The 17492-nt window shown below is 34.0% G+C and overlaps 1 pseudogene; it reads right to left on the bottom strand.

The window, feature by feature from the left end:
• Positions 1-16632: 16632 nt before the first annotated feature.
• On the bottom strand, positions 16633-16914 carry LOC141418548 (small ribosomal subunit protein eS21 pseudogene; annotated as a pseudogene).
• Positions 16915-17492: the final 578 nt, after the last annotated feature.

Genomic DNA, 17492 nt, shown 5'->3' with positions numbered 1-17492 from the left:
ACAAAGTTGATACAATTTACACAATGCTGATTGAAAGCTTTTTGATGGGGAAGGAAGGAGACAAGCACCGTCCTTTGTTAAAAATTGAATTGCTTCTACCTTTCCAATCGTTTCTCTTTTAATTTCTTCTATTTTTCCATAATTTATCTTGGGTTTTCGTTTATTTTTTTCTTCTTTTATTTTGCTGCTGTTAAAGTATTTCTGATATACAGCTTTCCTTACTTTAAATTCTGAGTAGCCTTGAAATTGATAGAAGTAAAAAGCAACATAATCACCCCGACCCCATTTTAATCCATGGTTACAAGTAAAATATCACCGTCATAGTCCTCATTTTGCCTTTGTTAAAACTTCTGTCATTTTTTGCTTCAAAGTCTTAATGCTATTTTTTGTGCTAGTTTCTGGGACTTAGTCTTAATATTTTTATCTTTTTAATTAACAAAGCCAGTAAAAGGAATCTCAGAAATATGAAAAGAAGAAAAGGTTTCATCTTCCCTGAGGAGTGTAGCAATAGATATGACTCAATTACTGGGTACTTATTGATGAAATAATAAAGGAAAACATTCACAAAACTGAGCCTTGAGAAGGCATACAGTATCAAAATTCTGCTTTTGAATTTTATAAAATTGTTCTTATAGAAATTATCTTACTAGTAGAAACTTTTGGAAGTCATTTGGACTGAAGAAATTGTTCTATGATCTCTAAAATGTGGCATTTCACATTTTCTATTTTACTATCTGGTTGCTTTAATTGATAATTTGTTTTATTTTTTCCTTTTTTTATTATTTTATTATTCATATGTGCGTACAAGGCTTGGGTCATTTCTCCCGATAATTTGTTTTAATTTTAGTATCTACACAAAGATTTGTGGTTTCTGAAAGTATAAATACTCCAACTATTTTCTTTTTTTAAAATTGTTTTATTATTCATATGTGCATACAAGGCTTGGGTCATTTCTCCCCCAGCCCCCACCCCCTCCCTTACCACCCACTCCACCCCCTCCCTTACCACCCACTCCACCCCCTCCCTCTCCCCTCCACCCCCTCAATACCCAGCAGAAACTATTTTGCCCTTATCTCTAATTTTGTTGAAGAGAGAGTATAAGCAATAATAGGAAGGAACAAGTGTTTTTGCTGGTTGAGATAAGGATAGCTATACAGGGAGTTGACTCACATTGATTTCCTGTGCGTGTGTTACCTTCTGGGTTAATTCTTTTTGATCTCACCTTTTCTCTAGTTCCTGGTCCCCTTTTCCTATTGGGCTCAGTTGCTTTTAAGGTATCTGCTAGCTAATTTTTTAGGTGTCTTATCCTCACTCCTCTCTTGTGTGCTCTTGCTTTTATCATGTGCTCAAAGTCCAATCCCCTTGTTGTGTTTGCCCTTGATCTAATGTCCACATATGAGGGAGAACATACGATTTTTGGTCTTTTGGGCCAGCCTAACCTCACCATTTTCTATTCTGCCTTTATTGACAAAGTTATAAATCTACCAGTCCAGTGTGTTTCCTATTTAAACAAAGGGTTTGGAAGTCTTTGTCTCTTTTATGTTAACACAAGTCACAGTTGGAGGTTCTTGGAACTCATAGTTCCTTCTTTATCTTTGTGAGAATATGAACAACTGTCAATCCAAGAGGCAAGAAGCAGGGTCTCACTCACTGTTTTCTGTCCTCCTCGTCATCTTGCATGTGTGTCCTAATGGGAAAGGGTATCTGCAATGTCTTTGTTTCAGACAATAATGTGACAATACCCTGGAAAAAATGTGAGAGTACAGCCATGTTCTCAAAATACTTTTGTGAGGATTAAATGAGTTGATAAAAGTGAAAGTGCCTTGATTAAGTCTGACTCATAATAAATTGTTAATAAAAGTTGTTAAATTCAAAGTCACCAGTGAAGTAACCAGATTTCAAGAATCATTCTGGTCAAAATTCATTTCAATGATATCCCAGCCATTTATGTAATGATTTTGTTTATTTATTCTAGCTTTATTGATGTATGATTGACAAATAAAAATGCATATATTTACAGATTACAATGTGTTGGGTTCATATATGTGTATATGTATGTATCTTTTTTTCAGACAGTGTTTTACTGTGTAGATCAGGGTGGCCTCTGAACTTGAGATCCTTCTGCTTCTGCTTCCAGAGTGCTGGGATTACAAAACACCTGTCCTATATACATATGTTTTTTAAAAGACCACCATGGTCAAGCTAAATAACATACTCACCACATCATCACTTTTTATTGATGGTGAAACACTTGAATCAATGCATCTAGCAAATGTCAGGTATATAATACATTTTTAACCATAATCTTCAGGCTGTACACTAGAACTCCAGAACTTACTCATCTCATAAATGCATGTTTCTGCCCTCTAATATCTCCTTTTCCCTCAAATCCTTGACCTGATTACATAACTATCATTATATTTCCTTTTTTTGGTGGTACTGGAGTTTTGAACTCAGGCCTCCACACTGTAAGGCAGGTACTCTACTGCTTGAGCCACACCTCCAGTCCTCATTATATTTTCTTATTGGGAGTTTAACTCCTTTTCAATTTCTACACAGAAGTGAGATCATGCAGTATTTGTCTTTGTGTGTGTGGCTTATTTCACAAAGCTTAATGTGCTCCAGGTTCATCCGTATTTTCACAAAGGACAGGATTTCCTTCTTTTCAAGGGTTGAATAATACTCCAATTGTATAAATGTTCATTTTTTTAATCATTCATCTGTTGATGAGCATGTAGGTTCTTTTCACCTTTATTGTTCTGAATAATAGCACAGTGAATATGGGAATGAATTATCTTTTTGACATATTAGTTTAATTTTCTTTGGTTCTGTATCCAGAAGTGAAATTGCTATGTTATATGGCAATTCTATTTTTGAATTTTGTGGAACCCCTACATTGTTTTTCATTGTGGCTACATCAATTTTTTTCCCACTGAAAAGGTACAGAGATTTCCTGCTTTTCCACACCTTTGCCAACACTTATCTTTTGACTTTTCAATAATAGCCATCTTGAGAGGTATGAAGCAGTACTTCATTATAGTTTTGATTTTCTTTTCCCAGATGGTTACTGGTTTTAAGCATTTTTTCATATGCCTGTTAGAAATTTGTATGTCTTGTTTTGAAAAACCTATTGAAGTACTTTGTTTATTTTATTCAGCTTAATTTATTATTATTATTATTAAGTTTTCCTATTGAGTTAGATGAGTTTCCTGTCTATTTTGAATATCAGCCCTATATAAAGTATATGTTTGCAAATATTTCCCCCATTCCATATGTTGCCTTTCCATTTTCCTGAATGCTTCCTTTGCAACACAGAAACTTGTTTTCTATGTAGTCTTGCTTGCTTATTTTTGCTTGTTACCTGCATTACATAGTCTTTTAAAGGAGGCAGAAATGTAGCTTTCTTTAAACACCAAAAATAAATTACTTTAGTACTTGACAGTATTATTGACAATATTATCATTCTTCTGATAAATTGAATGTTGAAATAAATTTGATATTTCCATATTTATTAATTTCAAGGAATTTATAATTAAACACACGAACACTAAAATCATATCAAATTAAATTATTCTAGAATAATTCAGAGACAAAGCAATAAATATTAGAAAGCTAGTAATGCATTGGACATTTTACAAAGTTTCTCTCAGCTTTACCATTTCCTGATCCAAAATAAGATTTTCTTATCCAAATTTAAGCACTCAGTAAGGAATATGGTCAGTTTCTTCTCAGACTATTTGTAATGAAATCACATGGTGTTAAACTCTATGCTACATTGTTTTCATGAAATGTTAGGAACTTTCCATGTTTTGCAGGACTCGTGTCATTATCAATGAATATAATTGCAGTAAAACAACGTTTTTATATAGTTATGCTTATTTTATACATGCACATAGGATTTTCGAAAAAGCAACATTTCCCAATGGATTACATTTCCCCATGAATCACACCCTACTGTTTGTCTTCTACCTGATTTGTACTCTAAAACTTGACCAGATGATAAAATCCCATTTGTTTATCCATGCGCTCCATTATTAAACTGTGGCTTCCTCAGTGAAAAATAGTCTGAGTTCTGCAGTTATCCTCCTATACAAATCTTGGTCTGTTTTGTTTAAAATATCCTTCTGGCAACTGACTTAACTTCCATAGATGCTTCATTACATTTTTAAGGACCTGACTTCTGATACACACTCATATTATTAAATAAAATTTCTAGACAGATGATTTCCTTTCTTATCACCCAGTTCCTGCTTTCTTGGGAATTTCAGTTTGCTGGAGATTTTCCTTTGTGTATAATGCTATTTCATTATACTCTATATGTCTTTTATTCCCTTCTCTTCAGCTCCATTATTTCTCTATGTGCCATAGTAACATATCTTTTATCTAATAAAAGATACCCTGAATCTCTAAGGGTCTGTGTGTAACTATTCCTCAGACATATCTCTTCATGCAATTGAAAAAAATAAGAGAAGGGATAAATAGAAAAAGATAAGGGAGTGGGGTGACACAAAATATTAGAAAAAGTTCTGGAAAATAAGAGATTTTTACAGCTCAATGATAAATTCCTTGCACTATCAAATAATAATTAGGAGAACTTCATTTTGTAAATAGTTCATAGTGTTAATATACTCTCAGAGCTATTGGTACGGTTCTCAAAAGGGAAAAAATAAAAACAAAAAAGCAGGAATTGATATTTGTATTCCACACAGGCAATGATGAAACCTCAGCAAATCCATTTACCCCATTATAAATACTTTGATTAATTCTCTTGGATTTTCTCTCAAAATAGCAGCTCTGGGGCACTGAACTGAGATGTTTTCTACAGAGACATTATTAGTGGTTGTTGACAGGTTGTCCCTGTTAATCTATATTTTTAAACTACAGTGTAGGAGTGGTCATGATGTGTTTGATAGATTCCCTGAAGCTATATTTTCAGAGCTAACTAGTAATTGAAAAGGTTTTTAAGGTATAAGAAGTGAATAGCTAAAATAGGAAAAATCTGGTTCAAATCCTGAAAGAATACAGTGACTTTTATAATGATTCCAATGCTGATATTTGCTTATCAGTTGTCTTGTTTCTCAATAATTAGTCAATACAATAATTCCCTCAATCATTTTTATTAAGTGACTTCTAAATTTAAGGCACAGAAGATACTGAGCTTTAAGAAAGTATTTGTGTTCTAGAGCTCCAGATCTCAATGGAAAACTCATGTATTTTTAGAGGGTTATAAAATATATGCAAAATATTAGTGTAAAATAAGGACTGTGCTGTAGAGGAAACCAGAAAATAGTTTATTCTGAGCTAAACATGAGCGACAATGATCTGGGAATCTGGATTCAAATTACCCTGAAAAGCATATGCTACATGGAAGTGATTATATGAACTTTTATGTACACAGAGCAAAATCATAAGTCAATGCATTTACCAAATCCTTTGATGGAGGCACTAGACAGGTGTGCTACAGATGAGAAGGAAATATCTTCTACAAATTCAGATGCTATAGTTTACAGCATTCTTAGCTTTAAGGTTGTTGGAGATAGTGGTCTGTTAAACTTAGCAATAATTTCCAGGAATTTTGCCTAATAATCATATGGATGTTAAGTCATATAGAAGTGGCCATTAAAATGACCAAGTTAGTCAAAGATAATTTTGCTTTGACCTGCAACATTCCATCTCTCCACAGTCACGATGTTCTAGTCAACTAAGTTCAACAGTCCACTGAATAGTTAATATAGATGCAGTTTCATTCGAGACCTTCAGTTATTAGAGGTTTTATAACATATATGTAGAACGTACCTAACCCAGATTATGTAGTTGTGTAATGAGGGCTAGACATACAAAGAACAAAGGCATGCCCCAATCATATAATACATAATAATTCACATGCAGAATATGAATAAAATGAAGTTTATTATGGTTCATATGTTTTAGGGTGTACTTCAAATTCACAGGGTTTCTGTTTACCAAATGATCATATTGCATTTTTAATCTTTTAATATAAAGAGTGAAAAACTAGAAAAGAACAAAATCAAAATACTTTGCATTTTTTGTTCCTTCATTATCTTAATAATTTCAATGATCATACCGTGCATACATGTTGATAGGGTCTGCATCTAACCAGCCACTAGAAGGCAGAAGCTGTAATGGTACTACACTCCTACAGGTGGAGAAGAGAGAGTTTTAGGTGAACCGTATTGAGGTATCAACTCAAATGTTTGCAATGAGAAATGGGAGCACAGATGCTATTTCAATTCACCGATTTCATTTGCTTTGGATATATATATATTTACCATCCCTATGCTGGATCATAGGGTAGTTTAGTTTTTAAATTTCCGTAATGTTTTTCGTAGTGGCTACACTAATTTGCATTCCCACCAACAATACATAAGAGTTCATTGTTTCTGTACACTCTTGCTAGATTGTGTTATTTTTTAGTTTTTTTGGAAATAACCATTATTATTGGGGAAAGTTCTCTCAATGGGCAATAAGTTACAGGTAGACAAGAGCAAAAGGTTCCAGTGTGCAATCACACTGTAGGATGATTAACTAAGAACAAGTCACTGTACATTTCACAAACCTAGAATAAAGGATTTTGAAAGTTTTCATCATAAATATTAAATAGTAAATATTTGAAAGATATGTTTAATCCAAGTTAAACATTACACAATGAATACATGTACCAAAAAATTAACAAGGTACTCCATTAATATGTATAATTTTATTATTTCTATGTATCAAAATAAATTTAAGAAATTTATAGCATCATTCAATTGTTCTCATGCTATAGGAAAGTTGATAGAGAAGACGATATCTTGACCTCCTCTTTGGTAAAATAGAGGAGTTTTTTCAAAGTGAATTGTTTACCCTCATTCAAAGTAGTCATCAGCAAAATATTTTTATATTATGGAATTTATCTTTAGAATACCCACGCTATCAAAATAAACAAAGGTACATACATATTAGATAAAAAAGCACATCTGTGAAACCCTGAAGATTCTGGTTGTTTTTATCCATCTAGTTTATCTGTAGTCTTCAGAAGCAGTGGAAAGCCATAATGGAATTTTGATAATTTGATTAAGATTTGTACAATCACAAGTCTGCAGTGGTCTGATATCCTATATATCATTTGATATACATAGAAGATAGATACTCCCCTAGTGTGTTATTAATGAGTGAAACATAGCACATATTTTATGTCTTCTAAAGGGAACATATTTACTGTGTAGTCACATGTTTGGTGATACTGTGCTAGAGTATTCCAAAGCACTAATGAAGTGTGGCAAGCCATTCACATGTGGGCGGAGCTCTGAATATCAGCACAAAAATAACAAAATAGGCAGCCTGCTATATAACAGTTAACCATTGCTGACAGAGACAGTTCTATTCAGCATTAGAGTACAATGCAGGGATTACTGGTATACTTTCCCTGTATTTCAAGATGTACATGGCAGGCTACAAGAATTTTGCCCTTATAAGTCCACTTCTATCCAAAGTTAACTTTAAAGTTAACTGAGATTGTTGACAAATGGAATGAATCTGGAAGGCAGTCTTCATATCCATTACCTATTGCACTGTTTTCTCTCATATTATCCTTCTTTTTGACATTGGTTGTTCGTTTATTAGAAGACATATTTAATCAATGTGATATCTACTAGGCAGGAACTTTTTAAGGTCAAGAACCTGTGCTTGTGGGGAAACTGCTTCATTTTAAAATGACTGCTATCAGTCCTTCAAGTTTTTTTGTTTTGGGGATTTTTTTTGTATTGTTTTAGCTAAGGTCCTCCACAGGTTGTTTAAAGTAGCTGAAGCTATCCAGCCCTTTTTCTTTTTTTTTTTTAAATTTTATTATTCATATGTGCATACAAGGCTTGGGTCATTTCTCCCCCCTGTCCCCATCCCCTCCCTTACCACCCACTCAATACCGAGCAGAAACTATTTTGCCCTTATTTCTAATTTTGTTGTGTAGAGAGTATAAGCAATAATAGGAAGGAGCAAGGGTTTTTGCTGGTTGAGATAAGGATAGCTATACAGAGCATTGACTCATATTGATTTCCTGTGCGTGTGTGTTACCTTCTAGGTTAATTCTTTTTGATCTAACCTTTTCTCTAGTTCCTGGTCCCCTTTTCCTATTGGCCTCAGTTGCCTTTAAGGTATCTGCTTTAGTTTCTCTGTGTTAAAGGCAACAAATGCTAGCTAGTTTTTTAGGTGTCTTACCTATCCTCACCCCTCCCTTGTGTGCTCTCGCTTTTATCATATGCTCAAAGTCCAATCCCTTTTTCTAGGTGACTCAGAGTAAATGTTTTTCATTGCAATCTTATTATAAATCTAAGTTTCCACCCTGAAAGTGTTTCTATCCATCATTTTTGTTTGTTGGTTTTGGAGATAAGGTCTCTGTTGCCCAGGCTGGCCCTAAAATGGAAGTCTCTTGCCACAGTCTCCCAATTCTCTGGAATTACATGTATGTAGCACAACACTGGGCTTTTGTCCACCATCTTTAAACATGCCATGTGTGAAGAAGCATGATCTCAAACTGAGCATGCTTAGGAATGTGCTTGCTTCTACTGGCAATGAATTTTCTTCCAATAGGAATGCATAAGTCTCCTCAGTAAAAATTCCTTTGCTTCTTATGTTCAGAGGGATGCTTCTTTGGAAGTTATACCCTGTGTTCTCTTTACTTGCTGCAAAAACTTTCATCATTCTTTCATCTCCTAGTCGTGCTTATTGACTTTCTATTCAATAAGAGATAAACCAATTGTGTGCAGATACAAATATAAAATAACCATACCACCTTGACAGGCTATTTTAATAATTATTTCCCATTTGGCTCTAGTTAATATAATTCAGATTCTCTTTGTATAATACATACTGTTAACTTTTAAAATTAAGCATCTACCTCCCTTCTTTTAAGAACTTTATGACTACTATTAACTTCACTTGGTTCTCTTGGTTTATATAGGTATAAAATTATGTCTTATCTTTCAAAGTATTAATTTTGTCTTTCTTTTTCAAAAGTAAACGACCATGAATTTTCCTGTCTTACTGTAGTGCTGCCTACGTATCTGTTGTTCAGAGAGGAGCTAGATCTCTTATGAGATCTACAGAGCTTATTTGGTAACTTTTCCCAAGAACAGGAGATCCACAGTGACATTTGCTGAGTTTTATCTTCTTCAAGAATAAGGAAGGAATGATCCATTTTGTTTTGGACATGCTTGCCTAAAACCTAATGCAATTGTAGATGATGAACAATCAATATCAAAAAATTGTGTAATTTCAATGTTGAAGTCCAGCACATTTTATCATTACTTATTTCCTGTTTTGATACTATTTTAAATACTATTTTTCAGTTTTCAATTTTTCTTCACTAATATATAGAATGACAATTGAGTTTTGTGTACGAGATCATATATATATATGTATATGATGATATAGATCATATAACTTAAACTTTCATATTAGTTCATGCAGTATTTTAAGGTTTACTATTAGATTTTCTGCATAGTTGATAATGTTGCCTACAAGTGTAGTTTATTTCTCCTCTATAACCTGCTTATTTCATACTTTTTTTTCCTTACCTAATTGCCCAGTGCAAAAACTGTTGCTTAATGTTGAATAGAAATGTTGAATGTAGACGCCCTTGGTTCCTAGTCTTTGGGGGGAAATATCCAGGCTATTACAATTAAGCATAATGTTAGCTGTGAGAGTTTTGTTTCATCCTGTTTTTGTTCCTTAAGAAATTGGCAATGATCCTTTTTATTCCTAGTTAGCTGTGATATTTCACCAGGTATGAATTTTACAATTTATCAAGTGCAATTTTTGTAGCTATTGGATGATCATATAGCTTTTGTTAATGGGGTGAAGTATAGCGCTCAAGTTTAAAATGTTAAACCAAAGAAATCAACCCCACTTGATCATTGTATAAATCATTTTTCATATGTATTGAATCCAACTTAGTAAATTTTTACTAAGAATTTCTTAAAGCTTTTTTATAAAGGATAGAAACCAGTACCCCTTTTTCTGTAATGTCTTTGTCCAGTTTTAGCATACAGGTAATATTGGAATCATCAAATGAATTGGTAAATTTCTTACCTAGTGAGTGTTTTTAAGGAGTTTTTATAAGTTTGGTACTATGTCTTTATTAATACGAATTTCTAACCCTGTTATGTCAAATCAGCAGAAATGTCATGTTCTGCACGAGAACATACACCAACAGCAAAAATGTCTCTCAATAAAAGTACTCTTCTGTGTGTTTTCCTTTCTCAAGGATTACAGTCTTCTGTTGTCTGTTGTCTAATATTTGAAAATATCTAATATCTGTTTATGAATTTTGGGCTCAGTTTTCTATTTATGCAGTGAGGATAAATCCATTCCTTGTTATTGTATCATGGGCCAGAGTTAAAAAATAAACCTCTAATTCAATTATTTTAATTTTAGTTATGAAATAGTTGTGAAATATGAAGTACATATATGTTACTATGCAATTCAAATTTATTATAAAGCAAACACTCATGTCAATATCATCTTAATTAAGAAATAAATCATTTATCAGCCTCCTTTGAGCCCTCTTAACTCCATTTTGAACACGATCCTTTGCCAACCACAATCATGACTTTCCTGATTATCCTAATTACTTATTAATTTTAAAGGGATTGAAAAAAAATAAGGCTAAGTTTTGCCTTTTAAATTTCATATAAGTGGAATCATTTGTAATATTTAGTGTGTATTTTATTACTTAAAATGTTTTAAAGACATGTAAAACGCATATGTAGATCTATACATGTGCTCTTTTCATTGATGCATATTGTGCTATCATAAAAAATACTCTGATAGATGTTCAGGTGCTCAAGTGTTTTGACAGAACTTCCTGAAAGGTGCTCTACCCATGCCGTGAACACTCTTATCCACTATATTGGTGCACATGTGTCTGAGTTTCTACAGAGAAATTTTGCCTGTGTGACAATAATACCTTCCTGCTAAATTGAGAGTGATGAACCATTTTCTAAAGTGAGTCTGTGAGTTTATGTTCTCTTCAGTAATATGTGCAAGTTCTAGTAATGGTAATTTTGACATTTATTTTAAAAATCAGTATAAAATTTTAATTTTCCACTTTCCTAATCCTTAGAGTGTTTGGGCAAGTTTTCTTTTGTTTATTGGCCATTAGTGTTTGTCCTTTTGAAAAGCCTGGTCACATCATTTCTGTGTTGGTTTTCCATTGCAATGAGAAAATACCTGAGAAAATCAAGTTAAACAGAAGGAAATATTTATTTCATCTTACTATTTCAGGATTTCAGTCCATGGTTGGTTGGCTGTATTGTCTTTGGAACTGTTGAGATGGGACATCCAGGTGAGAAGCACATGGTGGAGCAAACTGCTTATTTCATGTGACTGAAAGACAAAGAGGGAGTAAAAGTCCCAGGGTCCCAATATCTCCATTAAGGGGACACTCCCAATGACTTAACTTCCACCAAGCCCCACTTCTTAAAGGTCCTGCCACCTCTCAATAGCACCAAGCTGGTGACCAGGCCTTTGACATATGGACCTTTCAGGGGATATTTCAGATCCCAACTATAGCACTCCACCTGTAGCCCCCAAAGGATCATGTTCATCTCATCATGCAGAATGCATTTAGTCCATCTCAAGAATTCTCACAATATTAAGTATATCAGTATTGTCCACAAGTCTAAGTCCAAAGTCTCCTCTGAGAATAAAGGCAAACTCAGTTGTGAACCCCAGTGAAAAACAAATTATATACTTCCAACATACAATGGCAGACTGTAAACATTCCTATTCCAAAAAGGAGGAAGAGAAAATAATAAAAAGGAATTGAACATAAGTGAGACCAAAATGCAGCAGGGCAAACATTAAGTCCTATAACTCCTTATCTGGCATCCAGGGCACATCATTGGTCTGATCTGAGCTACAAAGGGCTTGGGCACCTCTGCTCTATGCCCTTTCTAGTTTCAACCTACATAGCCACTCTCTTGAGCTGGTTCTGGGGTCACTACCTGAAACTTCCTTTGTAAGGCATTCCATGTTTCTAACATCTGTAACTTGTGGAGATCTCAATTGCAGCTTCAGTTTCACTCTCACAGCTTCATGCATCTTTTTGTTACATACTGCCTGGCATCTCAGGCTTTCCTTTGAAATCTTGCTGGAAACCTCCATGACCCCATAACTCTTGTGTTCTGCAAGTCCTTAAAATCAGCATCACATGGATGATACCAGGAACTGCTGCCAGCTGAGCCCTGGACCCTCTTGATCCATGATTGCCCTGACCTCTGAGTATTTGGTCATCTGAACACCTGGAAAACAACCATGGTGACCCAATTTCCTAGATGGTCCTGTGTGAACAGAGTAGACCTCGGTTTTCTTCTCAAAAATGTTTATGAAGGGTATTACATATTTGATCCTTTGACCTTGTGACAGGTGGGTCCTCGCCCATTCTTTACTCCTATCTTTCCTATTGTGTCATAGCAAAGCACTTGGTTTCTTTTTAGTGGTGCTAATCTTTTTAGTAACTGTACTTTCCATGGACACAACTTTACAAGCACTTCTTTTCTGGCAAAATTACAAGTTTTCCAAAATTTCCTCTCTGCTCTTGATTCTCATTATAAATTTGATTGAAAGAAGTTTATTATACCCATGTTGCAATCTGAGTGCTGCATGGCCCTGGAAATTCCTCGAGCAGACAAATCATTCTGCAACCTTTAAACTCAGTCTGTCACTTTCTAAAGGCATGAAAAAAGTGTAAAGAAGTACTGTGGTAAAACATGACATGGCTGGCCTCTAGCCCAACTCTCAATAGAGTTCTCATTTCCATCTGCAGCCTCATCAGCATAAGCTTTCCTATTCTCATTCCTATCACTATCACGGTTTTCCCAAACACCTCCAGAATCACATATTAAGCTCCACTTCTTCAAACTTTTCCAAATTTGTGTGACAGACTAAATCCCAAGGCTTTTAAATCTCATCTTCAGGTATAATCATAGCAAAGACACTACTTCTTAGTGCTAATTTTCTGTGTTAGGCAGATTCTGTCACTGTGACAAGTCCCTGAGATAAACCCACTTAAGGGGAGGAAAGATTTATTTTGGCTCATGGTTTTGGAGATTTCAGTCCATGGTAGTTTGGTTCCATTGTTTTGGGGTCTAGTATCTTTCCATTAGGTGTGTCACCTAAAGATTCTGCTGCTTAACCAATAGGTGCCATGGCAGGAGACCAATCCTTCAACAAATGGGTGTTTAAGAGAAATTTCAGATTTATAGCCAATAAATGCTATAAATAGCATTTATGTACAATAATATTAAATTATTTTGTTATTAATATAAATTTTAAAAGTTGTTTATATATTTCATCTGAGTCCTTGATATTAATCTTTACCATAGATAATCTATTTTGCTGTTTTACTTTTAAATGTTGTTATCAATATTAAAATAACCATATTTTGATGTTTCCTTTTTTTGTTATTAGTTTCTGTACCTGTGTAAAAATATTTTCCCTAATTTACCTTATAAAAGCTGTATTTTTCCCATATAGATTTGGGATTCTGGTACTCTTGAACTTGATTTTAATACTGTGCATGATATGTGGTAAGTGATTAATTTTATTTTTTCCTTTTCGATTATCTAAGTCCATTTTTGTAAAACAATTATTTATCAACTTTCACTTTGAAGATTTTTTTTGAAATGCTGAAGAAATTACAACTTATCACAATTTTAGAAGTATCCATATCAATGAAATTGCCCTTTTCTAGTTTATGAGTTAAAAATCAAATAACAATGAATATCAGAATTGATTTCTTCCTATACAATCACCTCTTGAATCACTGACTTATTAAACAACCATTTAGACTGACTAGCTCCACAAATTTCACATCTATTTAATGAGAAAAAATTCCCATGGACTTTCTTCTTGAGTCAATTATCCATATATGCAAATGATGTGTTCTTATGCTATCTACCTATTTGTCCATTTGTTTTGTTCTATATCATTAATCCATAGCTTTGGTTGTTATAAAGAAAAAAATAAACAAAAATTTATGAATACATTTAACTTCAATAATAATCAAAAATGAGTATTAAAAATTCACAGTTGTCAATTCTTTTGAAAAAAACTTTCAACATTTTAATATATGTTAATACATAATGCTGGTAAAATCTACTTTCTGAACATTGCTGCTAGCAAAGAACTTTAATAATTACCTCAAAAATTCATTAATTTTATAGTATTTTTACTTTGTGGAACATATTTTTAATAAAGTCTTCAAATTAGACATCAGTAGGAGTTGAGTTTCTTCATAGTTCATTGCATATATGTGTATACAGTGCATGAATATATATGTGGTGTACATTTCACACACATCTACCCATCCTCTCTGCTTGTACCTCATTATTTTGCCAATGAAATGAAAAATGTTAAAAAATTTAATGTCCAGAAAAAGTGAAGATGATTGTAAAGTCAGTACATACAATTTTTATATCAATTGTTCCTATTAACAACAGTTATTACAATCAAGTGATATCAAAAATACTTTTAATAACTTTGAATTAGAATTAAATTAGTGCATTATACATAATATACATGATGCATATTGTTTATATATCATATATATGTATACACATACAAAGTCACCTGTCCTTCTCTATCTGTATCTGTTTATTTTGGCAAATACAGGGAAAACTGTTAAAAATTTAATATCTTGAAAAATTAAAAACATTGACTAAAATAAGTATATATATAATGCATAGCTAAATACTACTGCTAACAATAATGGTTATAAAAATTGAGTAATATCAAAATATTTTTAAATATTTTGAATAAATTTAAGTCAAGCATGAAAAATTACATGTATAATGTGATTATAAATACTGAAAATATAGCATGATCGGTGGAATTATTCAGACTAAGGGTCTAAAATCTTAACATTGATAATGTTTAAGTAGAAGAAATGAAGGGGTTTTTTTCCTTTTGAATGTTTACTAAATAGGTTCTAAATTTTCATACTACTTTTATAATGAATGCATGAGATTATAAAAAATAATAAGGGAGGAAATGAGAAAAGGTGTGAGAAAAGAGATGAACATATATATTTACTCCCTTTGTTCATTCATGCTTCTTGAGTCGAGGGATTGGGCCCTTACGGACATTGTCTCTAAAGAAACCAGGTTCATTAATACTCTCTAGCTTAAAAGCATCATATATTCACAATTTCTGGATAAGATTTAATAACAGGGATGAGTGTAAAATCTGTCTTGAATTCAAGAGGAGATTATGCAAAACCTTGGCTCTGTACTATGGCTCCTTATGCAAAATATTTTTTATTTAGGAACAGTTTCTTTTTTCCTGGAAATGTTAAACAATGTCTCTCTACCCCTGTTTGACATGTTTATAAAAATCAGCTGAAATCTCTGCCTGCTTCCATAAACTCTTCTTTCTCTCTGTTTTACATTGACTTCCTATGTGTCCTGGTCATTTTACTTACTAATGCCAGAGGAGAGAAAAATCAGGAAACTGAAGAGAATTCTAACATGTGGCTGAATTCAGCAATCCACCAGTGAGCTAGTTCTGAGAAAGTCATGAAGGGAATACAGATTGAGGGAGAGTGGCAGGAGATGAGGCAGATAGAAAGGAAGAGTTTATCAGATGAGATAGGGTAGTATGACCTTAAAAGAGAGTTTATCAGGAGAATGGCTTTTAGGGTGAAGATGGGTCACATGAAAGGAGATAGGTTCTTTCAGAAATCTTATTTTGCATGTAGTAAAAATGTTATCATTTATCCCGCTGTTAGCATCTACTCATCCATATGAGAACTTCTCTTCCTTCTACTTCCCTGAGAGATGGTCTTCTAGGTTCTACTTGAAATCTGTAGTGGGAATTCACCACTTTTCCAAGTGACTCTCTTCATGGCATGGTTAAAGTGGTACTAGAATGTTTTCCTTCCACTGATGTCAGATCCTTTCTTGGAAAGAGGTGTGTATGGAGAAATGGTATTGAATACTGAGTGCAGAGTGCCAGTGAGAAGCATTTTGAGAACATATCTAAGGCAACTTGTGAAATTTACACTTCACCTGGGGCAGAATTAGAACAGACACCTGTGCAATTTAACAGGGTGACTATGATTACTGTGTTGGTTGATTATATGGAGAGTTTATGCATTTCTAGCCCACAAAATATTCTTTTTAATTGCACTAGTACATTTATTTACTTAAGACACTTTTTAAGTGAGAAGAAAGGGACCTTCTACAAAACTTGCATCTCATGCTTTGTCCTTAAGTCATATAGAGTCCATAAATATTTACAGTGTTTATGACTCAATTGAAAATAAATAAGAAATAATTTTTCAAATCCTAGTTTATTTAAATTTGTTTTTTAATGATCTCTTCATTAATATCTGCAGTGGTTTTGCTGTTACTTTACATCCATTTTATATGTTAGAGGTTAAGTTGTTAAACTAATTTTATTACATATTTAATAGTAAGTGCCCAGCAATTAACACAGCACTATTATCTTCATTAACTCATTTAATCCTAACAAAGACTCTATGAGGCAGAAAATGTTCATTTCCTTTTCTTTCTATCTTTTCGACTTTTCATGGTTTATTTGTGACAAATATTCCACTTCCACAATTTTCTCCCTTCAGAAGTTCTTTGAAACAGTGCTATCAGCCTTGGCTAATTGGAGAATGAAGTCATCTGACTCACCTATCCTGTAAGTGGCCATGGCCATTAAACCTGCCTGTGGCCTTGTTGACCTCAGCCTCATTCATGTGGATGGACGTGTGGTCCTTGGCATAATGATGTGATTGTTGGAAGAGCATTTCCAGGGCACATGGAGATCCTTGAACTTTCTTGTGTTATTCTGGATGTTGAAGCCACAGCTGCTGCCTTCAAAAGAAGCATGAGTACAGAAAGACTCCATTTTTATTTTCAAGAGATGAAGTTCAGATAGGATCCAAGATGGTGACTAGGGTATAGAAGCAGACAGCATGAGCTCCATGAATCAAAAACCATGCTGAGATGCTGGAGCCACACTTGGCAGAAATAAAGCACAAAGAAATCAAAACTTAGGCACCCTGAACCCCTAGCCCATGGAAAGCTTCTCCACACAATGTTTACACTGAGAAAATAGGAGGGCTGCTGCTGCAGCCAGACACCAGCTCCAAACCTACTTGGGAGACATTTGGCAGACCAAACAGATGAGCGCCAAGTGTCACACAGTATTCCTCCAGTCACCCCTGGGATAAACCAGCGTTGACTCCTAGGCAGACTGACCCCAACCCTGCCAAAAAAAAAAAAAGAAAAACTGAACAATAAACAGCAAACTGAAAACTAGCACACAACAGAGAGGGCAGGAATGCTGAAAGTGCCACAAAGCTCATCTGCTGAGCTGGTAAGCAACACCCAAAGTCAAATGGCCCTGCAAAATTGAAAAACAAACAAGCCATCACAAGATGCTGACAGCAGGGGACCAGCTAATGGATCACTGACCTTGCCCCA

This window comes from Castor canadensis, chromosome 2 (assembly GCF_047511655.1).
Source record: "Castor canadensis chromosome 2, mCasCan1.hap1v2, whole genome shotgun sequence".
Taxonomy (NCBI): domain Eukaryota; kingdom Metazoa; phylum Chordata; class Mammalia; order Rodentia; family Castoridae; genus Castor; species Castor canadensis.
This window is presented reverse-complemented; position numbering and strand designations above follow the sequence as displayed.